The sequence below is a fragment of the Pseudophryne corroboree genome, unplaced genomic scaffold (assembly GCF_028390025.1).
Source record: "Pseudophryne corroboree isolate aPseCor3 unplaced genomic scaffold, aPseCor3.hap2 scaffold_621, whole genome shotgun sequence".
Classification (NCBI taxonomy): Eukaryota; Metazoa; Chordata; class Amphibia; order Anura; family Myobatrachidae; genus Pseudophryne; species Pseudophryne corroboree.
In genome coordinates this window covers 52,442-78,756 of record NW_026970217.1, presented here as the reverse complement: position 1 = coordinate 78,756, position 26,315 = coordinate 52,442, and the positions used below count along the sequence as shown (strand labels likewise).

At 42.3% G+C, this 26,315-nt stretch overlaps 12 non-coding genes and 2 pseudogenes across 12 annotated transcripts; 2 read left to right on the top strand and 12 right to left on the bottom strand.

The window, feature by feature from the left end:
- Positions 1–7,745: 7,745 nt before the first annotated feature.
- On the bottom strand, positions 7,746–7,819 carry TRNAN-AUU (transfer RNA asparagine (anticodon AUU)). The gene has a single exon. It is a non-coding gene; the product is annotated as a tRNA-Asn (tRNA).
- An 8,930-nt stretch (positions 7,820–16,749) lies between these two features.
- LOC135035923 (U1 spliceosomal RNA) lies at positions 16,750–16,913 on the top strand. The gene has a single exon (XR_010230807.1). It is a non-coding gene; the product is annotated as a U1 spliceosomal RNA (small nuclear RNA).
- Positions 16,914–17,065: 152 nt separating this feature from the next.
- On the top strand, positions 17,066–17,207 carry LOC135035898 (U1 spliceosomal RNA; annotated as a pseudogene).
- Positions 17,208–19,807: 2,600 nt separating this feature from the next.
- LOC135035894 (U1 spliceosomal RNA) lies at positions 19,808–19,949 on the bottom strand (annotated as a pseudogene).
- A 152-nt stretch (positions 19,950–20,101) lies between these two features.
- Positions 20,102–20,265, bottom strand: LOC135035902 (U1 spliceosomal RNA). Its single transcript, XR_010230788.1, has one exon. It is a non-coding gene; the product is annotated as a U1 spliceosomal RNA (small nuclear RNA).
- A 662-nt stretch (positions 20,266–20,927) lies between these two features.
- Positions 20,928–21,090, bottom strand: LOC135035941 (U1 spliceosomal RNA). Its single transcript, XR_010230825.1, has one exon. It is a non-coding gene; the product is annotated as a U1 spliceosomal RNA (small nuclear RNA).
- A 152-nt stretch (positions 21,091–21,242) lies between these two features.
- On the bottom strand, positions 21,243–21,406 carry LOC135035911 (U1 spliceosomal RNA). Its single transcript, XR_010230797.1, has one exon. It is a non-coding gene; the product is annotated as a U1 spliceosomal RNA (small nuclear RNA).
- A 671-nt stretch (positions 21,407–22,077) lies between these two features.
- On the bottom strand, positions 22,078–22,240 carry LOC135035928 (U1 spliceosomal RNA). The gene has a single exon (XR_010230812.1). It is a non-coding gene; the product is annotated as a U1 spliceosomal RNA (small nuclear RNA).
- A 152-nt stretch (positions 22,241–22,392) lies between these two features.
- Positions 22,393–22,556, bottom strand: LOC135035921 (U1 spliceosomal RNA). Its single transcript, XR_010230805.1, has one exon. It is a non-coding gene; the product is annotated as a U1 spliceosomal RNA (small nuclear RNA).
- Positions 22,557–23,227: 671 nt separating this feature from the next.
- On the bottom strand, positions 23,228–23,390 carry LOC135035943 (U1 spliceosomal RNA). The gene has a single exon (XR_010230827.1). It is a non-coding gene; the product is annotated as a U1 spliceosomal RNA (small nuclear RNA).
- Positions 23,391–23,542: 152 nt separating this feature from the next.
- On the bottom strand, positions 23,543–23,706 carry LOC135035908 (U1 spliceosomal RNA). The gene has a single exon (XR_010230794.1). It is a non-coding gene; the product is annotated as a U1 spliceosomal RNA (small nuclear RNA).
- A 671-nt stretch (positions 23,707–24,377) lies between these two features.
- On the bottom strand, positions 24,378–24,540 carry LOC135035932 (U1 spliceosomal RNA). The gene has a single exon (XR_010230816.1). It is a non-coding gene; the product is annotated as a U1 spliceosomal RNA (small nuclear RNA).
- Positions 24,541–24,692: 152 nt separating this feature from the next.
- LOC135035912 (U1 spliceosomal RNA) lies at positions 24,693–24,856 on the bottom strand. Its single transcript, XR_010230798.1, has one exon. It is a non-coding gene; the product is annotated as a U1 spliceosomal RNA (small nuclear RNA).
- Positions 24,857–25,517: 661 nt separating this feature from the next.
- LOC135035930 (U1 spliceosomal RNA) lies at positions 25,518–25,680 on the bottom strand. Its single transcript, XR_010230814.1, has one exon. It is a non-coding gene; the product is annotated as a U1 spliceosomal RNA (small nuclear RNA).
- Positions 25,681–26,315: the final 635 nt, after the last annotated feature.

Genomic DNA, 26,315 nt, shown 5'->3' with positions numbered 1-26,315 from the left:
ATTCCGTGATTTTATAAAAACAGCTAGGAAGCACAATTTAGCAGTGGGTTGCAGAGAAAAAAAATATGCTGGCAGAAAAATCCAATTGAGTGATTAAACAGATCTTCATTTTCTGGCTTTATTTTTATGCTAACAAATTTGTTCTCTGAAAAGTGTCCACAAAGCCAAGTCTCTGATTAACACCTTTGTAAGGATGGTTTTTCACCTATTACTAAATTAAACTTGCTTCATTGGAAAGGCAGCAAGATGCATCCTCATTTCAATGTCTACTGAAATAATACAGGTTGACACCAGGAAACGACGCCACTGCATCCTTGCTGCTTTCTCATGTGGAAGTCTGTTTAATGTGAAAACAAGGTGATATCTAATTAGCACACAGGTAAGGAATTAAGAAAATCTTTATTTAAGGGTGAAGATGTTTCTCACAAAATCGTTGCCCCAATGCATCATTGAAATTCAACCTGGAAAGATGATTTTAATATATCACTTGTACATTTTGTATTGCTCTTCTGGTGACAATGTAGTTTGTTTTTGTCAATTACCATTTTAATAATAGGGTAAAGAAAATTAAGTGGATTTTTGAAAGAAAACAATACTGTCAATATACTATTAAACAAATTAAAATGGTAAAAGTTATTGTACTTTAAGTAAAAATAAAAGAGCTAAAATATCAATCCCAATTTTGGATTACTTTAATTAAAAAAAAATGCATATAGCAGAGGATAGTTTCTATCTGCCTACCTCTGGGTTATCGGCCCAGCATGCTTCCATTGCAGTACTCTGCTGCACATGTAAGTGCAAGAGATCCTGAAGCACTCACTCATCATGGGAAAGTACCAATGTGTTTCTTCGTTGGTTGATGGAAGAAACATTTTACAAAAACTCTCCAGATTATTGACTTTTTTAAGTTTTTCTAGGAAACGTTCTAGATGAATGCTTATTAGCCTTTGTCAGTATGTACTTTTTGCAAAGTGTCTCTGTGGCGCAATCGGTTAGTGTGTTCGGCTATTAACCAAAAGGTTGGTGGTTCAATCCCACCCAGGGACGTAATTGACCTTGTGATCAGATTTTGGTGATATTTAAGTCGACAAGTCAAAATTTCAAACCCCCTGTTATGGTGTGGGTACCTGGCCTTCCCTGATGTAATCAGAGTTAGATTTGATTCAGTGATTTTATAAAAACAGCTAGGAAGCACAATTTAGCAGTGGGTTGCAGAGAAAAAAAATATGCTGGCAGAAAAATCCAATTGAGTGATTAAACAGGTCTTCATTTTCTGGCTTTATTTTTATGCTAACAAATTTGTTCTCTGAAAAGTGTCCACAAAGCCAAGTCTCTGATTAACACCTTTGTAAGGATGGTTTTTCACCTATTACTAAATTAAACTTGTTTCATTGGAAAGGCAGCAAGATGCATCCTCATTTCAATGTCTACTGAAATAATACAGGTTGACACCAGGAAACATTAACGCCACTGCATCCTTGCTGCTTTCTCATGTTGAAGTCTGTTTAATGCGAAAACAAGGTGATATCTAATTAGCACACAGGTAAGGAATTAAGAAAATCTTTATTTAAGGGTGAAGATGTTTCTCACAAAATCGTTGCCCCAATGCATCATTGAAATTCAAGCTGGAAAGATGATTTTAATATATCACTTGTACATTTTGTATTGCTCTTCTGGTGACAATGTAGTTTGTTTTTGTCAATTACCATTTTAATAATAGGGTAAAGAAAATTAAGTGGATTTTTGAAAGAAAACAATACTGTCAATATACTATTAAAACAAATTAAAATGGTAAAAGTTATTGTACTTTAAGTAAAAATAAAAGAGCCAAAATATCAATCCCAGTTTTGGGGGCTTGAAATTTTGACTTGTCTACTTAAATATCACCAAAATCTGATCACAAGGTCAATTACGTCCCTGGGTAGGATTTAACCACCAACCTTTTGGTTAATAGCCGTACACACTAACCAATTGCGCCACAGAGACACTTTGCAAAAAGTACATACTGACAAAGGCTAATAAGCATTCATCTAGAACGTTTCCTAGAAAAACTTTAAAAAGTCAATAATCTGGAGAGTTTTTGTAAAATGTTTCTACCATCAACCAACGAAGAAACACATTGGTACTTTCCCATGATGAGTGAGTGCTTCAGGATCTCTTGCACTTACATGTGCAGCAGAGTACAGCAACGGAAGCATGCTGGGCCCATAACCCAGAGGTAGGCAGATTGAAACTATCCTCTGCTATATGCAATTTTTTTTTGTTAATTAAAGTAATTCAAAACTGGGATTGATATTTTGGCTCTTTTATTTTTACTTAAAGTACAATAACTTTTACCATTTTAATTTGTTTTAATAGTATATTGACAGTATTGTTTTCTTTCAAAAATCCACTTAATTTTCTTTACCCTATTATTAAAATGGTAATTGACAAAAACAAACTACAATACAAGAGCAATACAAAATGTACAAGTGATATATTAAAATCATCTTTCCAGCTTGAATTTCAATGATGCATTGGGGCAACGATTTTGTGAGAAACATCTTCACCCTTAAATAAAGATTTTCTTAATTCCTTACCTGTGTGCTAATTAGATATCACCTTGTTTTCGCATTAAACAGACTTCAACATGAGAAAGCAGCAAGGATGCAGTGGCGTTAATGTTTCCTGGTGTCAACCTGTATTATTTCAGTAGACATTGAAATGAGGATGCATCTTGCTGCCTTTCCAATGAAACAAGTTTAATTTAGTAATAGGTGAAAAACCATCCTTACAAAGGTGTTAATCAGAGACTTGGCTTTGTGGACACTTTTCAGAGAACAAATTTGTTAGCATAAAAATAAAGCCAGAAAATGAAGAGCTGTTTAATCACTCAATTGGATTTTTCTGCCAGCATATTTTTTTCTCTGCAACCCACTGCTAAATTGTGCTTCCTAGCTGTTTTTATAAAATCACTGAATCAAATCTAACTCTGATTACATCAGGGAAGGCCAGGTACCCACACCATAACAGGGGGTTTGAAATTTTGACTTGTCGACTTAAATATCACCAAAATCTGATCACAAGGTCAATTACGTCCCTGGGTGGGATTGAACCACCAACCTTTTGGTTAATAGCCGAACACACTAACCGATTGCGCCACAGAGACACTTTGCAAAAAGTACATACTGACAAAGGCTAATAAGCATTCATCTAGAACGTTTCCTAGAAAAACTTTAAAAAGTCAATAATCTGGAGAGTTTTTGTAAAATGTTTCTTCCATCAACCAACGAAGAAACACATTGGTACTTTCCCATGATGAGTGAGTGCTTCAGGATCTCTTGCACTTACATGTGCAGCAGAGTACAGCAACGGAAGCATGCTGGGCCCATAACCCAGAGGTAGGCAGATTGAAACTATCCTCTGCTATATGCAATTTTTTTTTGTTAATTAAAGTAATTCAAAACTGGGATTGATATTTTGGCTCTTTTATTTTTACTTAAAGTACAATAACTTTTACCATTTTAATTTGTTTTAATAGTATATTGACAGTATTGTTTTCTTTCAAAAATCCACTTAATTTTCTTTACCCTATTATTAAAATGGTAATTGACAAAAACAAACTACATTGTCACCAGAAGAGCAATACAAAATGTACAAGTGATATATTAAAATCATCTTTCCAGCTTGAATTTCAATGATGCATTGGGGCAACGATTTTGTGAGAAACATCTTCACCCTTAAATAAAGATTTTCTTAATTCCTTACCTGTGTGCTAATTAGATATCACCTTGTTTTCGCATTAAACAGACTTCAACATGAGAAAGCAGCAAGTATGCAGTGGCGTTAATGTTTCCTGGTGTCAACCTGTATTATTTCAGTAGACATTGAAATGAGGATGCATCTTGCTGCCTTTCCAATGAAACAAGTTTAATTTAGTAATAGGTGAAAAACCATCCTTACAAAGGTGTTAATCAGAGACTTGGCTTTGTGGACACTTTTCAGAGAACAAATTTGTTAGCATAAAAATAAAGCCAGAAAATGAAGAGCTGTTTAATCACTCAATTGGATTTTTCTGCCAGCATATTTTTTTTCTCTGCAACCCACTGCTAAATTGTGCTTCCTAGCTGTTTTTATAAAATCACTGAATCAAATCTAACTCTGATTACATCAGGGAAGGCCAGGTACCCACACCATAACAGGGGGTTTGAAATTTTGACTTGTCGACTTAAATATCACCAAAATCTGATCACAAGGTCAATTACGTCCCTGGGTGGGATTGAACCACCAACCTTTTGGTTAATAGCCGAACACACTAACCGATTGCGCCACAGAGACACTTTGCAAAAAGTACATACTGACAAAGGCTAATAAGCATTCATCTAGAACGTTTCCTAGAAAAACTTAAAAAAGTCAATAATCTGGAGAGTTTTTGTAAAATGTTTCTTCCATCAACCAACGAAGAAACACATTGGTACTTTCCCATGATGAGTGAGTGCTTCAGGATCTCTTGCACTTACATGTGCAGCAGAGTACTGCAATGGAAGCATGCTGGGCCGATAACCCAGAGGTAGGCAGATAGAAACTATCCTCTGCTATATGCATTTTTTTTTAATTAAAGTAATCCAAAATTGGGATTGATATTTTAGCTCTTTTATTTTTACTTAAAGTACAATAACTTTTACCATTTTAATTTGTTTAATAGTATATTGACAGTATTGTTTTCTTTCAAAAATCCACTTAATTTTCTTTACCCTATTATTAAAATGGTAATTGACAAAAACAAACTACATTGTCACCAGAAGAGCAATACAAAATGTACAAGTGATATATTAAAATCATCTTTCCAGGTTGAATTTCAATGATGCATTGGGGCAACGATTTTGTGAGAAACATCTTCACCCTTAAATAAAGATTTTCTTAATTCCTTACCTGTGTGCTAATTAGATATCACCTTGTTTTCACATTAAACAGACTTCCACATGAGAAAGCAGCAAGGATGCAGTGGCGTTAATGTTTCCTGGTGTCAACCTGTATTATTTCAGTAGACATTGAAATGAGGATGCATCTTGCTGCCTTTCCAATGAAGCAAGTTTAATTTAGTAATAGGTGAAAAACCATCCTTACAAAGGTGTTAATCAGAGACTTGGCTTTGTGGACACTTTTCAGAGAACAAATTTGTTAGCATAAAAATAAAGCCAGAAAATGAAGAGCTGTTTAATCACTCAATTGGATTTTTCTGCCAGCATATTTTTTTTCTCTGCAACCCACTGCTAAATTGTGCTTCCTAGCTGTTTTTATAAAATCACGGAATCAGATCTAACTCTGATTACATCAGGGAAGGCCAGCTACCCACACCATAACAGGGGGTTTGAAATTTTGACTTGTCGACTTAAATATCACCAAAATCTGATCACAAGGTCAATTACGTCCCTGGGTGGGATTGAACCACCAACCTTTTGGTTAATAGCCGAACACACTAACCGATTGCGCCACAGATACACTTTGCAAAAAGTACGTACTGACAAAGGCTAATAAGCATTCATCTAGAACGTTTCCTAGAAAAACTTTAAAAAGTCAATAATCTGGAGAGTTTTTGTAAGATGTTTCTTCCATCAACCAACGAAGAAACACATTGGTACTTTCCCATGATGAGTGAGTGCTTCAGGATCTCTTGCACTTACATGTGCAGCAGAGTACTGCAATGGAAGCATGCTGGGCCCATAACCCAGAGGTAGGTAGATTGAAACTATCCTTTGCTATATGCATTTTTTTTGTTAATTAAAGTAATCCAAAACTGGGATTGATATTTTTGCTCTTTTATTTTTACTTAAAGTACAATAACTTTTACAATTTTAATTTGTTTTAATAGTATATTGACAGTATTGTTTTATTTCAAAAATCCACTTAATTTTCTTTACCCTATTATTAAAATGGTAATTGACAAAAACAAACTACATTGTCACCAGAAGAGCAATACAAAATGTACAAGTGATATATTAAAATCATCTTTCCAGGTTGAATTTCAATGATGCATTGGGGCAACGATTTTGTGAGAAACATCTTCACCCTTAAATAAAGATTTTCTTAATTCCTTACCTGTGTGCTAATTAGATATCACCTTGTTTTCACATTAAACAGACTTCCACATGAGAAAGCAGCAAGGATGCAGTGGCGTTAATGTTTCCTGGTGTCAACCTGTATTATTTCAGTAGACATTGAAATGAGGATGCATCTTGCTGCCTTTCCAATGAAGCAAGTTTAATTTAGTAATAGGTGAAAAACCATCCTTACAAAGGTGTTAATCAGAGACTTGGCTTTGTGGACACTTTTCAGAGAACAAATTTGTTAGCATAAAAATAAAGCCAGAAAATGAAGAGCTGTTTAATCACTCAATTGGATTTTTCTGCCAGCATATTTTTTTTCTCTGCAACCCACTGCTAAATTGTGCTTCCTAGCTGTTTTTATAAAATCACTGAATCAAATCTAACTCTGATTACATCAGGGAAGGCCAGGTACCCACACCATAACAGGGGGTTTGAAATTTTGACTTGTCGACTTAAATATCACCAAAATCTGATCACAAGGTCAATTACGTCCCTTGGTGGGATTGAAACACCAACCTTTTGGTTAATAGCCGAACACACTAACCGATTGCGCCACAGAGACACTTTGCAAAAAGTACATACTGACAAAGGCTAATAAGCATTCATCTAGAACGTTTCCTAGAAAAACTTAAAAAAGTCAATAATCTGGAGAGTTTTTGTAAGATGTTTCTTCCATCAACCAACGAAGAAACACATTGGTACTTTCCCATGATGAGTGAGTGCTTCAGGATCTCTTGCACTTACATGTGCAGCAGAGTACTGCAATGGAAGCATGCTGGGCCGATAACCCAGAGGTAGGCAGATTGAAACTATCCTCTGCTATATGCATTTTTTTTTAATTAAAGTAATCCAAAATTGGGATTGATATTTTAGCTCTTTTATTTTTACTTAAAGTACAATAACTTTTACCATTTTAATTTGTTTAATAGTATATTGACAGTATTGTTTTCTTTCAAAAATCCACTTAATTTTCTTTACCCTATTATTAAAATGGTAATTGACAAAAACAAACTACATTGTCACCAGAAGAGCAATACAAAATGTACAAGTGATATATTAAAATCATCTTTCCAGCTTGAATTTCTATGATGCATTGGGGCAACGATTTTGTGAGAAACATCTTCACCCTTAAATAAAGATTTTCTTAATTCCTTACCTGTGTGCTAATTAGATATCACCTTGTTTTCACATTAAACAGACTTCCACATGAGAAAGCAGCAAGGATGCAGTGGCGTTAATGTTTCCTGGTGTCAACCTGTATTATTTCAGTAGATATTGAAATGACGATGCATCTTGCTGCCTTTCCAATGAAGCAAGTTTAATTTAGTAATAGGTGAAAAACCATCCCTACAAAGGTGTTAATCAGATACTTGGCTTTGTGGACACTTTTCAGAGAACAAATTTGTTAGCTTAAAAATAAAGCCAGAAAATGAAGAGCTGTTTAATCACTCAATTGGATTTTTTTGCCAGCATATTTCTTTTTCTCTGCAACCCACTGCTAAATTGTGCTTCCTAGCTGTTTTTTTTTTATAAAATCACTTAATCAAATCTAACTCTGATTACATCAGAGAAGGCCAGGTACCCTACACCATAAGAGGGGGTTTGAAATTTTGACTTGTCTACTTAAAGATCACCAAAATCTGATAACAAGGTAAATTACGTCCCTGGGTGGGATTGAACCACCAACCTTTTGGTTAATAACCAAACACGCTAACTGATTGCGCCACAGAGACACTTTGCAAACGTATGTTCTGACAAACGCTAATAAGCATTCATCTAGAACGTTTCCTAGAAAAACTTTAAAAGTCAATAATCTGGAGAGTTTTTGTAAGATGTTTCTTCCATCAATCAACGAAGAAACACATTGGTACTTTCCCATGATGAGTGAGTGCTTCAGGATTTCTTGCACTTACATGTGCAGCAGAGTACTGCAATGAAAGCATTCTGGGCCCATAACCCAGAGGTAGGCAGATTGAAACTATCCTCTGCTATATGCATACTATATTATTGCATACTATGCAATAATGTTTCAATTTGCATTACCCAGCAGAATTAGCTTTGCATATATAGATATAGTGCAGCAGAATATATTGGTGGTTGTAGTCAATTGTAATTACCTGTAGGTGACAAGAAGAGAAGAAACGTAAATTCACAATCGACATCAGCTGACGATAAATTGATACTGATTGAACGCTGCTGTTATGTGTCAATTTTATCACGCTTTGATAAAAATGCACGCTTAGATCAATAAATGCACAGCCAAATGGCTTTGCACAGCCTACACCATTGGACTTAAGTAGAAGACTATTACAAGTGAAACCAATAATTGAAATCTGTAACCACACCCCACCCCCTCAAATGCCAGGCAATAAATTACCTTAAAAACAACAACCAGGCATTCCACAAAGATTAAACTGGGTCTATATCATTCAAAACTTTAAAAAAGTACTTCAAAATCACATACTATGCAATAATGTTTCAATTTGCATTACCCAGCAGAATTAGCATTGCATATATAGATATAGTGCAGCAGAATATAATGGTGGTTGTAGTCAATTGTAATTACTCAGCAGAATTAGCTTTGCATATATAGATATAGTGCAGCAGAATATATTGGTGGTTGTAGTCAATTGTAATTACCCAGCAGAATTAGCTTGCATATATAGATATAGTGCAGCAGAATATATTGGTGGTTGTATTCAATTGTAATTACCCAGCAGAATTAGCTTTGCATATATATAGTGCAGCAGAATATATTGGTGGTTGTAGTCAATTGTAATTACCCAGCAGCAGCTCTACTGCACTCAACATCACCAGTGCTCACAATATATATAATGCTATATACTATGCCATAGTGGTGCTTACTATATAACACCTCCTACTGCGTTCCCCCTGGCAATGAGCATGACACCCAGAGAGTGAAACCCCTGGCAATGAGCATGACACCCAGCACGTGAAACTCTTGGCATTGAGCAGTTTTTGTAAAAGTAATTAGAAGCTTTACTGTAGGGCATAGTGTATCACAGATATTGTGGTGAGTGACATAATATGTTCCAAAGGGCATTAATGTGTGGGGCTTAACATGGTGGAAATGACTGTACTTTTTTCCCTGTGGTGGCCGAGGTCTGTTGGTGCAGGGTCAAGAACTGGGGTGTAAGGTAGTCTTTGCCTGAAAGGCTACGCCCATTTTATGGAGACCATACCCATTTTTGCGAGGTCACGCCCCCCCATCCCGTCCGGAGCGCTCATGCAAATATAGTTTTTTTTATATATATATATGGGGGAGGGGCACAATTTTTAATGCCAATGGTGGCGGGGGGCACGCATTTTTAAATCTCGCATTTGAAGCCAAATTGTTTAGAAACACCCCTGCAAGAAAATATCTGCAAATCCAATGTTACCATAAGTGTGGCATATACCTGCGCTTGCTCGCGGGGTGAGAACATCTCCCTAATTTAATTCAGCGATATGAATAGAGGTTGTGCAGCAGCCACAGAAAGGGTTAATCTCTGCAGCTTGTCACTAAATTACATTGTTGCAATTTTAGCTGGGAGCTGCAATAATTACTCTAATACATAACACAACCAACACTTCTATATTCACACAATATACTGCATGGTGAATATAGAAGTGGTGCTTGCTAAACAGCACCTCCTACTGCATTCCACATCACCGCTGGTCACACTCATATCAGGCCCATAATGCTGTATACTATGCCATAGTGGTGCTTACTATATAACACCAGGTGCTGTGCAGTGGTCAAAACACACTAACTGGTCCCATGCTGTTGTTGAACTAAAGGCCTATACACACGATGAGATTCGGTCTATGCTAATAGGTTTAAAAAGGTTACATAAAAGCTACTTTGGGGTATATGCAATTCACGGCGAATCGCGGCAAATTATGGCCGTTTTTAAATTCGACACAATTCGACATGTGAATTCCGGCAGGTGGCTGCCGGAATTCACCATATTCAATGAAAAACGGATTCGACAGTCCCGCGGGCGAAAAACGGACAATTTGACGTATTTTGCCGCGAATTAAAAAAACGGGGAAAAACGGGAAAAACACGGAAAAAAAAATGGCGTGGGGTCCCCCCTCCAAAGCATAACCAGCCTCGGGCTCTTCGAGCTGGTCCTGGTTCCAAAAATGCGGGGGGAAAATTGGGCAGGGATCCCCCGTATTTTTAAAACCAGCACCGGGCTCTGCGCCTGGTGCTGGTGCAAAAAATACGGGGGACAAAAAGAGTAGGGGTCCCCCGTATTTTTTACACCAGCATCGGGCTCCACTAGCTGGACAGATAATGCCACAGCCGGGGGTCACTTTTATGCAGTGCCCTGCGGCCGTGGCATTAAATATCCAACTAGTCACCCCTGGCCGGGGTACCCTGGGGGAGTGGGGACCCCTTCAATCAAGGGGTCCCCAGCCACCCAAGGGCAAGGGGTGAAGCCCGAGGCTGTCCCCCCCATCCAATGGCTGCGGATGGGAGGCTGATAGCCTAGAGTAAAATGACAAGAATATTGTTTTTTCCAGAAGAACTACAAGTCCCAGCAAGCCTCCCCCGCATACTGGTACTTGGAGAACCACAAGTACCAGCATGCGGGAGAAAAACGGGCCCGCTGGTACCTGTAGTTCTACTGGGGAAAAAATACCCAAATAAAAACAGGACACAGACACCGTGACAGTAAAACTTTATTACACACTGCCGACACATTCATACTTACCTATGTTGACACGCCGACTGCCACGGTCTCCGACGATCCGAGGGTACCTGTGAAAAAAATTATACTCACCTTCCAGCGTCCAGAGGTACATCCACGTCCAGAGATACATCCACGTACTTGGCAAAAAAAGAAAACGGACACACGGACCACCGGACTGAAAGGGGTCCCATGCTGACACATGAGACCCCTTACCCCGAATGCCGGGACACCACGTGACTCCTGTCACTGAAGTCCCTTCAGCCAATCAGGAAGCGCTACTTCCGTGGCGCTCACCTGATTGGCTGTGCGCTGTCTGTGCTGTGACAGCGCATCGCACAGCTCCGTCCATTATATTCAATGGTGGGAACTTAGCAGCTAGCGGTGAGGTCACCCGCCGGTCAGCGGCTGACCGCGGGTAACCCCACCGCTGACGGCAAAGTTCCCACCATTGAAACTAATGGACCGAGCTGTGCGATGCGCTGTCACAGCACAGACAGCGCACAGCCAATCAGGTGAGCGCCACGGAAGTAGCGCTTCCTGATTGGCTGAAGGGACTTCAGTGACAGGAGTCACGTGGTGTCCCGGCATTCGGGGTAAGGGGTCTCATGTGTCAGCATGGGACCCCTTTCAGTCCGGTGGTCCGTGTGTCCGTTTTCTTTTTTTGCCAAGTACGTGGATTTATCTCTGGACCCTGGCTGAGGTGAGTATATTGAACTTTTCTTTTCAGGTATCCGTGGATTCTACATGGAGAAGAGGACCGATGTCGGCGTGTGAACATAGGTAAGTATGTGTGTGTCGGCAGTGTGTAATAAAGTTTTACTGTCACGGTGCCTGTGTCCTGTTTTTATTTGGGTATTTTTTTCCCAGTAGTACTACAGGTACCAGCGGGCCCGTTTTTCTCCCGCATGCTGGTACTTGTGGTTCTCCAAGTACCAGCTTGCGGGGGAGGCTTGCTGGGACTTGTAGTACTACTGGAAAAAACAATATTCTTGTCATTTTACTCAAGGCTATCAGCCTCCCATCCGCAGCCCTTGGATGGGGGGGACAGCCTCGGGCTTCACCCCTGGCCCTTGGGTGGCTGGGGGGGGGACCCCTTGATTGAAGGGGTCCCCACTCCCCCAGGGTACCCCGGCCAGGGGTGACTAGTTGGATATTTAATGCCACGGCCGCAGGGCACTGTATAAAAGTGACCCCCGGCTGTGGCATTATCTGTCCAGCTAGTGGAGCCCGATGCTGGTGTAAAAAATACGGGGGACCCCTGCTCGTTTTGTCCCCCGTATTTTTTGCACCAGCACCAGGCGCAGAGCCCGGTGCTGGTTTTAAAAATACGGGGGATCCCTGCCCAATTTTTCCCCGCATTTTTAGAACCAGGACCAGCTCGAAGAGCCCGAGGCTGGTTATGCTTTGGAGGGGGGACCCCACGCCATTTTTTTTTTTAATTTTCCCGTTCCAGCACTAAAAAATAAATAAATAAATAATATTTTAAAAAATATATAAATAATACTTGTGCCTCCAAAAAAAAAAAAAAAAAAGTACCTAATCCCTTCTAATATAAATAGATATGCTATTCCCACAAAAAAAAAAACACAAAAAAAACATGTTTAAATTTTTTTTTATTGTTTTCACCCTCCAAAGTGTGACGGATTGAAAATGACGAATTTACTGTCTAAAAGCACTGCTGTCGAATTTCCAAACTTGAATTGAATATGCTTTTGTAGAATTGCAGCACTTGTATCATTGCAGAAAAGTCGAATTTGCAAAAAGTCGAATTTCAAAAAGTCGAATTTTGAAAGTCCGTTTTTTTGACGGAAAGCACTGAATTGCATTGACGATTTTTTTTTTTTTTGGCGAAAATGACCCGAAATTCGACAATTTCGGGAATTCGACCACAATTGCATATACCCCTTTATGTATTTATTAATTAAAGTTTTTAAGTTGTATTTTACAACCATACAATGATATGATATATAATGTATCGTATAATCATTACATAATGTTGATGGCATTGAATAGTCTCTTCCTTGACTAGTGGCAGCAGCTTCAGCACTAGGTGGAAGTGGATCTTGAGCTTTCCCTATTTTACCCTCCACCGTTTTGTTCTCCATTTTTTAATGTGTGGAATTATATGCCAGTAATATATCTGGAATTAGACGGTGGTAATGTCTGGAATTAGATACCACTAGATAGATACCAGATATCACTGTGACTGGAATGATGACATATGCACAGTGACAGGACACTACCACAGCACCCTACAGCAGCCATATGCGGCACAAGACACTGGAGTATTAGTAATGTACTGTAGTATACTGAGCACCACAAGACAATGAGCAGTGATACGGAGCACTGATGAGATTACTAGAACTGACACTGAGCAGCCAGATGCAGCACTGGACTATTAGTAATGTTCTGTAGTATACTGAGCACCACAATGCAGCACAAGACAATGAGCAGTGATACTGAGCACTGATGAGGATACTAGAACTGACACTGAGCAGCAAGATGCAGCACTGGACTATTAGTAATGTACTCTAGTATACTGAGCACCACAATGCAGCACAAGACAATGAGCAGTGATACTGAGCACTGATGAGGATACTAGAACTGACACTGAGCAGCAAGATGCAGCACTGGACTATTAGTAATGTACTCTAGTATACTGAGCACCACAATGCAGCACAAGACAATGAGCAGTGATACTGAGCACTGATGAGGATACTACTGAGAACTGACACTGAGCAGGAGAGACACACTACAATTTCATCTTGCGCCTCTTTTTTTATTTATCTTTGCATCATGTGCTGTTTGGGGCTATTTTTTTAAGTACCATCCTGTCTGACACTGCAGTGCCACTCCTAGATGGGCCAGGTGTTTGTGCTGCCCAATTGGGTCGCTTAGCTTAGTCATCCAGGGACCTTGGTGCAAATTTTAGGACTAAAAATAATATTGGGAGGTGTGAGGTGTTCAGAATAGACTGGAAAGGAGTAGAAATTATGGTTATTGAGCTTAATACTATAGGATCAAAATTACCCCCAAATTCTATGATTTTAGCTGTTTGAGGGTTTAAAAAAAAATCACCCGAATACAAAACCCAAAAGGTGGTTTTGCCAAAACGCGTCCGTATCCAAAACACAACTGCGGATCCGAATCCAAAACCAAAACATGAAACACGAAAAATGCCCGCTGCACATCTCTAGTTAGGGGAGAAGCATGTAGCCTTGTAGACTATGCACAGCTATATCTAGAAAAATATACGATCTAATCTTTAACCAACCAATGCAAGAAAGTATTTAATGTGAAAATACGAAACACTAGACTAATTGGAGGTGCGCCCTAAAGCAAATTACAATGTTAGGATTAGGGGGTTCGGAAAGACCTCTAGTGTATACACTACTATATACATTTTAAGAAAGAAAGGTACAAATTACATATTCACATTGCATCTATGGGCTGGATTCAAATGTCCCTTTCCTCCCTCAATCGTGCCCGTCAGCAGCTATTCTAATGTTGCTGCCAACGGGTGCGACATGTTTATTTCAGCTCGCTACCCCCAGGGGAAACAAGCTGAAATGTGTGCAAAGAGACCCATTTGGGCAACCAAACGGTGTCTTTTCACGATCGCGCCCATTACTTTATTCAGGTTTAGGTGCTTTGTGCACCTAAACCAGAGTGTAATGGGCGCAATAATTGAGGGCATTTGAATTTCCCTTATATGTGTGTGTGTGTGATATACACACAGACACACATACTATGGCCCTCATTCCGAGTTGATCGCTCGGTATTTTTCTTCGCATCGCAGTGAAAATCCGCTTAGTACGCATGCGCAATGTTCGCACTGCGACTGCGCCAAGTAACTTTACTATGAAGAAAGTATTTTTACTCACGGCTTTTTCTTCGCTCCGGCGATCGTAATGTGATTGACAGGAAATGGGTGTTACTGGGCGGAAACACGGCGTTTCAGGGGCGTGTGGCTGAAAACGCTACCGTTTCCGGAAAAAACGCAGGAGTGGCCGGAGAAACGGTGGGAGTGCCTGGCCGAACGCTGGGTGTGTTTGTGACGTCAACCAGGAACGACAAGCACTGAACTGATCGCACAGGCAGAGTAAGTCTGGAGCTACTCTGAAACTGCTAAGTAGTTAGTAATCGCAATATTGCGAATACATCGGTCGCAATTTTAAGAAGCTAAGATTCACTCCCAGTAGGCGGCGGCTTAGCGTGTGTAACTCTGCTAAATTCGCCTTGCGACCGATCAACTCGGAATGAGGGCCTATATTTCTTTATATAATGGACACCTCAGTTTCTATTCATTCATGTCCTGCCCCCTACTCTGTCAGACCCCTTCCCCTCTACTTTTCTGACCCCAAACGCCACTCATTCTTGTTGAGTGCTGGTGGGCCCATTCAGAATTTTGCTATGGGGACCACAAAGGTCTAGTTACGTCACTGGGCAGGGTTATAGAGGAGGCGGTGCAAGGCATCCTGGGAACAGTCAAAGCTTTAGCCTGTTGGTGCCTTGGATCAAGATCCAACTCTACACCCCTATGTTAGTGTAGTGCCTTTTGGGGTTAAGGTTTTACAGAAAGTTACAGGTTTTTTTAATTTAGTAAAATATGCCCCATTTTAAAGATAGGGCATTTAAATTTGTTGCACCTGTGCAGTACATAGCAGCCTGCAGGGCATGTACAGTGGCTTCATTTGGGTGCACATACATTGCCGGCTCCTGGTCGCAAACTGAAATTATTGTGTGTAAGTGTAATTAGCGGTGTTTATGTCATACAGGGGGGTGGGGGAGGTTTGTGGTTGGTGGGGGGCACGCTGTGTGATTATTATCCTGCATCTATACATACATGCGCTGACACCTGGACATACACTGATGTACCCACACCTAATATCCATACATACACACCCTGACACCTGGACATACACTAACATTCCCACACCTGCATCTATACATACACACGCTGACACCTGGACATACACCAACATACAAGCACCTGCATCTATATATACACGCGCTGACAAATGGACATACACCGACGTACCCACACTTGCATCTATACATACATGCACTGACATCTGGACATACAAGCACCTGCATCTATACATACACGCGCTGACATCTGAACCTACACTGACGTTCCCACACCTGCATCTATACATACACATTCTGACACCTGGACATACACAGACGTACCCACACCTGCATCTATACATACACGCGTTGACACCTGGACGCACACCGACGTACACACACCTACATCTATATATGCATGGATGCAAATGTGGGTACGTTGTAGCATACCGCTGTGTTTCACCAACCATCACAGCGCTCTCCCCCTGTTTTCTTTCATTACTCACGTGAGTTACATATTAACTTTAACTGCAGTAAATAAGAGGCGTTGGTTACAACTGTTGCTGTTCATCCACAAGAAGGAATTTAATGTATCAATTACAATTGGAAAGTAACGATTTAATTGCAACAGCTGTATCCAGGAGGATTTTTTGGACACTTTAATAGACATTCCGTTGTCATCAAGGGCAATATGAAATAGATACTGATTACATTTAGATATGGATAGTGGTGCCTATATATGTTGACTCCATTGTATTTTGTTGAATGTGGGTTTCTTCTGTCTATATATATTTTTTTTAAAATAAAGAGCTTGTATATTCTATTTTTTGCGCTCCCTTGATAACAAGTGTGATTATCTTTAAAATTTGGTTTATTATTGGTAGAACAGTACTAACTATGGGAGCAGCATTTTATAATATATGGTAAAAATTAATAGATGTATAAAGATTAAATAAGCAACAAATTGGTGAAATAGATAAGTTTTGATAGGAGCGCTGGGTTCTATATATATATATATATTGACATTTGGTTATATATATGTATAGACTTTATAAATTCTTGACAGAGATGTGCCTGAGCAGCAGCCCTCCCCAGCCCTATCTCAAATCATACTTATTTTGCATAGGAGATACCATGGTCATGAAGATTGTTCTCCCAGGGTGAGGTTCATTCATTGCATTCTGGGTATGCTGATCCCTGTGATTTCCCCAAATGTGGGAAACTGGACTGCATTATTTGTGGTAGTGAGGTACTGTGTTTGTGCTTTCCTCTGGTCAGCTCTGGTAAAAGTCAGATTTCTTTATCTCAGATCTTCCTCTAGCCTTGTTCTTCTTTCGAGAGTTCCCTTGTGCTGCCTCAGTTGGATCTCCTTCACTTGACAGGGGGGTGCCCGAGCAGCGACCCTCCCCAGCTCTAGCCCAACTCCTACTTACCTGCCAGGTGAGATACTATGATCATGAAGGTGCTTCTCCCAGGGCAAGGCTCACCCATTGCACTCTGGGTGTGCTGCTCCTGCGGTTTCCCCAAATGTTGGACACTTGACTGCATAATTTGTGTTTCCCCTGGTCGGCTCTCGTATAATATAGATCTCTTTGTCTCAGGTCTCTCTCCAGCCTAGTTTGCTGTCTGTTTCCACTTCTCTTTTCTTGAGCCACTCCCTTCTATGCCCTTGCTCACTATCCTGACTTCTCCAGTCTGCTTACTTTGTGCCTTCCAACGCACAATACAAACTACAGGTAGTGCTGCAGGGCCCACGCCCTTTTACTTGCCTTACAGAGCAGCTCTGGAGCTGTTACAGTGCCCAGCTGCTGCAAGAAATCAGCTTGAATGCTTCAGGGGCTGGGGCATAGCCAACATGAGCCCCACACCGAAGGAGGGTGGAGGTGTTTAATGTGAACTAGGGGTCATCCAAGCGCCGCAAAAGGCCGCCATGCCCTGCACGCCCCTTTTCTCTTTTCATATGCAGACGAGGGTTGACGCCAACTTTGACCCACTGCTTGGATGACATCACCATATGCAAATCCATCTGCTGCAGGCCTTCCCCCAGGAATGCTTGCACTAGTTGTTGCATTTGGTTTGTTGTTTGGGGGTGCTTCAGTATTAGGCAGCCTTCTGCCCTCCCATGTTCATCTGAAAATATGTGTTCTCCCTGCAGTTGTTGTCCCCAGATGAGAGTTTCCTTATGCTGCCTCAGTCGTTAACCGTGGCTGGATCTTATTGGCTCTCGCGGTCGGGATATTCCTCCCTGCCGTGGGGTAGAGACCTCCTTTTGCTCGGTCTCAAATTGCTTTTTCCCCTTCACCGCTGTCTTTACATCAGACGTCCGCCGTGATGTAGCTCGTTCATGAATGGGCTTATATCTCAGCAATCAGAGTGTCTGGTAGTCACCTTCCTTACGCGTTTCTCCGCTGTTATCCAAGAGCGGTTTCGTCAGAGGATACATCAGCAGCCTAGCAGGCTCTTTTTAAAATGCACCGGACCAATAGCATTACTAATTAGTTGATTGGATATATACATGTACTAATTGGATGCATACATGTAATGACTCACATATGGAACAACTTTCTAATTGCAATTGCACATATAAAGGCATTTCATAATATAAAAATAAGCAACATGGTGATTAAAAATAATAATAAAATAAGCAACAAGGTGGTTTAAAAAATAACAGAAAATATATAATCTATATACAGATTAACCTCTAATCTTTCAATCAATACCTCATCTCTATAATCACATACACATAATTCAGAGACCCAGCACTAAGGATCCCCATTTACTTATATAAAACCTTTTAGGGTAACATAAATCCAACCCACTACTAAAGCAGCTCTTGTGGCGCAGGGGAAACATCACCTGCACTCTATGCAGCGAGTCCCATGTTCGAATCCAACCCGCTCATCTTAACATCCATATTATTTATTTACTTTTAATGGGATCATTCTATCAATTCATTTTTACCTTTAATTTTTGTTAATATTATTTCTATATTTCATTATTTTAACCCCTGGAATAATTACATTGCTGCTTAAACAACAAAAAGAATTGAAGAAAGAATAATTATTAAACAGACAATTTAAGGATTCGAAGATTTAAAGATTTAAAGATGTAAAAATTTAAAACAGGGAGGGGGGGGGGGAGGGAGGGGGGCCTTTTGGGAGAAGGAGGGAAAAAAAATAAAAAAAATATATATATAGAACCAAGAGAAAGTGTAAAAAGAGGATGGAGGAAGAAATCTGATGTTCATCATTACTAGTGGATTTTACTAAAGAACTTTAAAGGAACACACACAACAGGATTATACAGTTTCATACTAAGAGGAATGCTGTTCCCAAAATAGCTACTTCTAATAATTTTGTTTATTTATTAAACATACAATAAATGGATATTCAATAAATAATATATTAGGTAAATCAATAGATAAAATCTTCAGAGACTGCCAATGTTGTTCAGTTCGATGCTCTCAATCAGACCATCAGGTGTAGGGGTACCCAAAGAAAAAATCCAAAATGCCTCCCTTGTCAAGTAAAGGAGATTCAACTGAGGCAGCACAAGGGAACTCTCATCTGGGGACAACAACTGCAGGGAGAACACATATTTTCAGATGAACATGGGAGGGCAGAAGGCTGCCTAATACTGAAGCACCCCCAAACAACAAACCAAATGCAACAACTAGTACAAGCATTCCTTGGGGAAGGTCTGCAGAAGATGGAATTGCATACGGTGATGTCATCCAAGCAGTGGGCCAAAGTTGGCTGGAACCCTTATCTGCATATGAAAAGAGAAAAGGGGTATGCAGGGCATGGCGGCCTTTTGCTGCGCTTGGATGACCCCTAGTTCGCATTAAACACCCCCACCCTCCTTCGGTGTGGGGCTCATGTTGGCCATGCCCCAGCCCCTGAAGCATTCAAGCTGATTTCTTGCAGCAGCTGGGCACTGTAACAGCTCCAGAGCTGCTCTGTAAGGCAACTAAAAGGGTGTGGGCCCTGCAGCACTACCTGTAGTTCGCATTGTGCGTTGGAAGGCACAAAGTAAGCAGACGGGAGAAGTCAGGGTAGTGCGCAAGGGCATAGAAGGGAGCGGCTCAAGAAAAGAGAAGTGGAAACAGTCAGCAAACTAGGCTGGAGAGAGACCTGAGACAAAGAGATCTGAATTATATGAGAGCCGACCAGGGGAAACACAAATTATGCAGTCAAGTTTCCCACATTTGGGGAATTCAAAGGGGCAGCACACCCAGAGTGCAATGGGTGAGCCTTGCCCTGGGAGAAGCACCTACATGATCATAGTATCTCACCTGGCAGGTAAGTAGGAGTTGGGCTAGAGCTGGGGAGGGTCGCTGCTCGGGCACCCCCCTGTCAAGTGAAGGAGATCCAACTGAGGCAGCACAAGGGAACTCTCGAAAGAAGAACAAGGCTAGAGGAAGATCTGAGACAAAGAAATCTGACTTTTACCAGAGCTGACCAGAGGAAAGCACAAACACAGTCCCCCACTACCACAAATAATGCAGTCGAGTTTCCCACATTTGGGGAAATCACAGGGGTCAGCATACCCAGAATGCAATGAATGAACCTCACCCTGGGAGAACAATCTTCATGACCATGGTATCTCCTATGCAAAATAAGTATGATTTGGGATAGGGCTGGGGAGGGCCGCTGCTCAGGCATATCTCTGTCAAGTAAAGGAGATTCAACTGAGGCAGCACAAGGGAACTCTCATCTGGGGACAACAACTGCAGGGAGAACACATATTTTCAAATGAACATGGGAGGGCAGAAGGCTGCCTAATACTGAAGCACCCCCAAACAACAAACCAAATGCAACAACTAGTACAAGCATTCCTGGGGGAAGGTCTGCAGAAGACGGATTTGCATACAGTGATGTCATCCAAGCAGTGGGCCAAAGTTGGCTGGAACCCTCATCTGCATATGAAAAGAGAAAAGGGGTATGCAGGGCATGGCGGCCTTTTGCGGCGCTTGGATGACCCTTAGTTCGCATTAAACACCCCCACCCTCCTTCGGTGTGGGGCTCATGTTGGCAATGCCCCAGCATTCAAGCTGATTTCTTGCAGCAGCTTGGCACTGTAACAGCTCCAGAGCTGCTCTGTAAGGCAAGTAACAGGTTGTGGGCCATGCAGCACTACCTGTAGTTTGCATTGTGCATTGGAAGGCACAAAGTAAGCAGACAGGAGAAGTCAGGATAGTGCACAAGGGTATAGAAGGGAGGGGCTCAAAAAAAAAGAAGTGGAAACAGACAGCAAACTAGGCTGGAGAGAGACCTTAGACAAAGAGATCTGAATTATATGAAAGCCGACCAGTGGAAACACAAATTATGCAGTCAAGTTTCCCACATTTGGGGAAATCACAGGGGCAGCACACCCAGAGTGCAATAGGTGAGCCTTGCCCTGGGAGAAGCACCTTCATGATCATAGTATCTCACCTGGCAGGTAAGTAGGAGTTGGGCTAGAGCTGGGGAGGGTCGCTGCTCGGGCACCCCCCTGTCAAGTGAAGGAGATCCAACTGAGGCAGCACAAGGGAACTCTCGAAAGAAGAACAAGGCTAGAGGAAGATCTGAGACAAAGAAATCTGACTTTTACCAGAGCTGACCAGAGGAAAGCACAAACACAGTCCCCCACTACCACAAATAATGCAGTCGAGTTTCCCACATTTGGGGAAATCACAGGGGTCAGCATACCCAGAATGCAATGAATGAACCTCACCCTGGGAGAACAATTTTCATGACCATGGTATCTCCTATGCAAAATAAGTATGATTTGGGATAGGGCTGGGGAGGGCCGCTGCTCAGGCACATCTCTGTCAAGTAAAGGAGATTCAACTGAGGCAACACAAGGGAACTCTCATCTGGGGACAACAACTGCAGGGAGAACACATATTTTCAAATGAACATGGGAGGGCAGAAGGCTGCCTAATACTGAAGCACCCCCAAACAACAAACCAAATGCAACAACTAGTACAAGCATTCCTGGGGGAAGGTCTGCAGAAGACGGATTTGCATACAGTGATGTCATCCAAGCAGTGGGCCAAAGTTGGCTGGAACCCTCATCTGCATATGAAAAGAGAAAAGGGGTATGCAGGGCATGGCGGCCTTTTGCGGCGCTTGGATGACCCTTAGTTCGCATTAAACACCCCCACCCTCCTTCGGTGTGGGGCTCATGTTGGCAATGCCCCAGCCCCTGAAGCATTCAAGCTGATTTCTTGCAGCATCTGGGCACTGTAACAGCTCCATAGCTGCTCTGTAAGGCAAGTTAAAGGGTGTGGGTCCTGCAGCACTACCTGTAGTTCGCATTGTGCATTGGAAGGCACAAAGTAAGCAGACGGGAGAAGTCAGGATAGTGCGCAAGGGCATAGAAGGGAGCGGCTCAAGAAAAGAGAAGTGGAAACAGACAGCAAACTAGGCTGGAGAGAGACCTGAGACAAAGAGATCTGAATTATACGAGAGCCGACCAGGGGAAACACAAATTATGCAGTCAAGTGTCCCACATTTGGGGAAATCGCAGGAGCAGCACACCCAGAGTGCAATGGGTGAGCCTTGCCCTGGGAGAAGCACCTTCATGATCATAGTATCTCACCTGGCAGGTAAGTAGGAGTTGGGCTATAGCTGGGGAGGGTCGCTGCTCAAGCACCCCTCTGTCAAGTGAAGGAGATCCAACTGAGGCAGCACAAGGGAACTCTCAAAAGAAGAATAAGGCTAGAGGAAGAAATGAGACAAAGAAATCTGACTTTTACCAGAGCTGACCAGAGGAAAGCACAAACACAGTCCCCCACTACTACAAATAATGCAGTCAAGTTTCCCACATTTGGGGAAATCACAGGGGTCAGCATACCCAGAATGCAATGAATGACCCTCACCCTGGGGGAACAATCTTCTTGACCATGGTATCTCCTATGCAAAATAAGTATGATTTGAGATAGGGCTAGGGAGGTCCGCTGCTCAGGCACATCTCTGTCAAGTAAAGGAGATTCAACTGAGGCAGCACAAGGGAACTCTCATCTGGGGACAACAACTGCAGGGAGAACACATATTTTCAGATGAACATGGGAGGGCAGAAGGCTGCCTAATACTGAAGCACCCCCAAACAACAAACCAAATGCAACAACTAGTGCAAGCATTCCTGGGGGAAGGCCTGCAGCAGATTGATTTGCATATGGTAATGCCATCCAAGCAGTGGGTCAAAGTTGGCTTCAACCCTCGTCTGCATATGAAAAGAGAAAAGGTGCGTGCAGGGCATGGCGGCCTTTTGCGGCGCTTGGATGACCCCTAGTTCGCATTAAACACCTCCACCCTCCTTCGGTGTGGGGCTCATGTTGGCTATGCCCCAGCCCCTGAAGCATTCAAGCTGATTTCTTGCAGCAGCTGGGCACTGTAACATCCCCAGAGCTGCTCTGTAAGGCAAGTAAAAGGGTGTGGGCCCTGCAGCACTACCTGTAGTTTGCATTGTGCATTGGAAAGCACAAAGTAAGCAGACGGGAGAAGTCAGGATAGTGCGCAAGGGCATAGAAGGGAGCGGCTCAAGAAAAGAGAAGTGGAAACAGACAGCAAACTAGGCTGGAGAGAGACCTGAGACAAAGAGATCTGAATTATACGAGAGCCGACCAGGGGAAACACAAATTATGCAGTCAAGTTTCCCACATTTGGGGAAATCGCAGGAGCAGCACACCCAGAGTGCAATGGGTGAGCCTTGCACTGGGAGTAGCAACTTCCTGATCATAGTATCTCACCTGGCAGGTAAGTAGGAGTTGGGCTAGAGCTGGGGAGGGTCGCTGCTCGGGCACCCCCCAGTCAAGTGAAGGAGATCCAACTGAGGCAGCACAAGGGAACTCTCGAAAGAAGAACAAGGCTAGAGGAAGATCTGAGACAAAGAAATCTGACTTTTACCAGAGCTGACCAGAGGAAAGCACAAACACAGTCCCCCACTATCACAAATAATGCAGTCGAGTTTCCCACATTTGGGGAAATCACAGGGGTCAGCATACCCAGAATGCAATGAATGAACCTCACCCTGGGAGAACAATCTTCATGACCATGGTATCTCCTATGCAAAATAAGTATGATTTGGGATAGGGCTGGGGAGGGCCGCTGCTCAGGCATATATCTGTCAAGTAAAGAAGATTCAACTGAGGCAGCACAAGGGAACTCTCATCTGGGGACAACAACTGCAGGGAGAACACATATTTTCAAATGAACATGGGAGGGTAGAAGGCTGCCTAATACTGAAGCACCCCCAAACAACAAACCAAATGCAACAACTAGTACAAGCATTCCTGGGGGAAGGTCTGCAGAAGACGGATTTGCATACAGTGATGTCATCCAAGCAGTGGGCCAAAGTTGGCTGGAACCCTCATCTGCATATGAAAAGAGAAAAGGGGTATGCAGGGCATGGCGGCCTTTTGCTGCGCTTGGATGACCCTTAGTTCGCATTAAACACCCCCACCCTCCTTCGGTGTGGGGCTCATGTTGGCAATGCCCCAGCCCCTGAAGCATTCCAGCTGATTTCTTGCAGCAGCTGGGCACTGTAACAGCTCCAGAGCTGCTCTGTAAGGCAACTAAAAGGGTGTGGGCCCTGCAGCACTACCTGTAGTTCGCATTGTGCGTTGGAAGGCACAAAGTAAGCAGACGGGAGAAGTCAGGATAGTGCGCAAGGGCATAGAAGGGAGCGGCTCAAGAAAAGAGAAGTGGAAACAGACAGCAAACTAGGCTGGAGAGAGACCTGAGACAAAGAGATCTGAATTATATGAGAGCCGACCAGAGGAAACACAAATTATGCAGTCAAGTGTCCCACATTTGGGGAAATCGCAGGAGCAGCACACCCAGAGTGCAATGGGTGAGCCTTGCCCTGGGAGAAGCACCTTCCTGATCATAGTATCTCACCTGGCAGGTAAGTAGGAGTTGGGCTAGAGCTGGGGAGGGTCGCTGCTCGGGCACCCCCCTGTCAAGTGAAGGAGATCCAACTGAGGCAGCACAAGGGAACTCTCGAAAGAAGAACAAGGCTAGAGGAAGATCTGAGACAAAGAAATCTGACTTTTACCAGAGCTGACCAGAGGAAAGCACAAACACAGTCCCCCACTACCACAAATAATGCAGTCGAGTTTCCCACATTTGGGGAAATCACAGGGGTCAGCATACCCAGAATGCAATGAATGAACCTCACCCTGGGAGAACAATCTTCATGACCATGGTAACTCCTATGCAAAATAAGTATGATTTGGGATAGGGCTGGGGAGGGCCGCTGCTCAGGCATATCTCTGTCAAGTAAAGGAGATTCAACTGAGGCAGCACAAGGGAACTCTCATCTGGGGACAACAACTGCAGGGAGAACACATATTTTCAAATGAACATGGGAGGGCAGAAGGCTGCCTAATACTGAAGCACCCCCAACAACAAACCAAATGCAACAACTAGTACAAGCATTCCTGGGGGAAGGTCTGCAGAAGACGGATTTGCATACAGTGATGTCATCCAAGCAGTGGGCCAAAGTTGGCTGGAACCCTCATCTGCATATGAAAAGAGAAAAGGGGTATGCAGGGCATGGCGGCCTTTTGCGGCGCTTGGATGACCCTTAGTTCGCATTAAACACCCCCACCCTCCTTCGGTGTGGGGCTCATGTTGGCAATGCCCCAGCATTCAAGCTGATTTCTTGCAGCAGCTTGGCACTGTAACAGCTCCAGAGCTGCTCTGTAAGGCAAGTAACAGGTTGTGGGCCATGCAGCACTACCTGTAGTTTGCATTGTGCATTGGAAGGCACAAAGTAAGCAGACAGGAGAAGTCAGGATAGTGCACAAGGGTATAGAAGGGAGGGGCTCAAAAAAAAAGAAGTGGAAACAGACAGCAAACTAGGCTGGAGAGAGACCTTAGACAAAGAGATCTGAATTATATGAAAGCCGACCAGTGGAAACACAAATTATGCAGTCAAGTTTCCCACATTTGGGGAAATCACAGGGGCAGCACACCCAGAGTGCAATGGGTGAGCCTTGCCCTGGGAGAAGCACCTTCATGATCATAGTATCTCACCTGGCAGGTAAGTAGGAGTTGGGCTAGAGCTGGGGAGGGTCGCTGCTCGGGCACCCCCCTGTCAAGTGAAGGAGATCCAACTGAGGCAGCACAAGGGAACTCTCGAAAGAAGAACAAGGCTAGAGGAAGATCTGAGACAAAGAAATCTGACTTTTACCAGTATATTGACAGTATTGTTTTCTTTCAAAAATCCACTTCATTTTCTTTACCCTATTATTAAAATGGTAATTGACAAAAACAAACTACATTGTCACCAGAAGAGCAATACAAAATGTACAAGTGATATATTAAAATCATCTTTCCAGCTTGAATTTCAATGTTGCATTGGGTCAACAATTTTGTGAGAAACATCTTCACCCTTAAATAAAGATTTTCTTAATTCCTTACCTGTGTGCTAATTAGATATCACCTTGTTTTCACATTAAACAGACTTCCACATGAGAAAGCAGCAAGGATGCAGTGGCGTTAATGTTTCCTGGTGTCAACTTGTATTATTTCAGTAGACATTGAAATGAGGATGCATCTTGCTGCCTTTCCAATGAAGCAAGTTTAATTTAGTAATAGGTGAAAAACCATCCTTACAAAGGTGTTAATCAGAGACTTGGCTTTGTGGACACTTTTCAGAGAACAAATTTGTTAGCATAAAAATA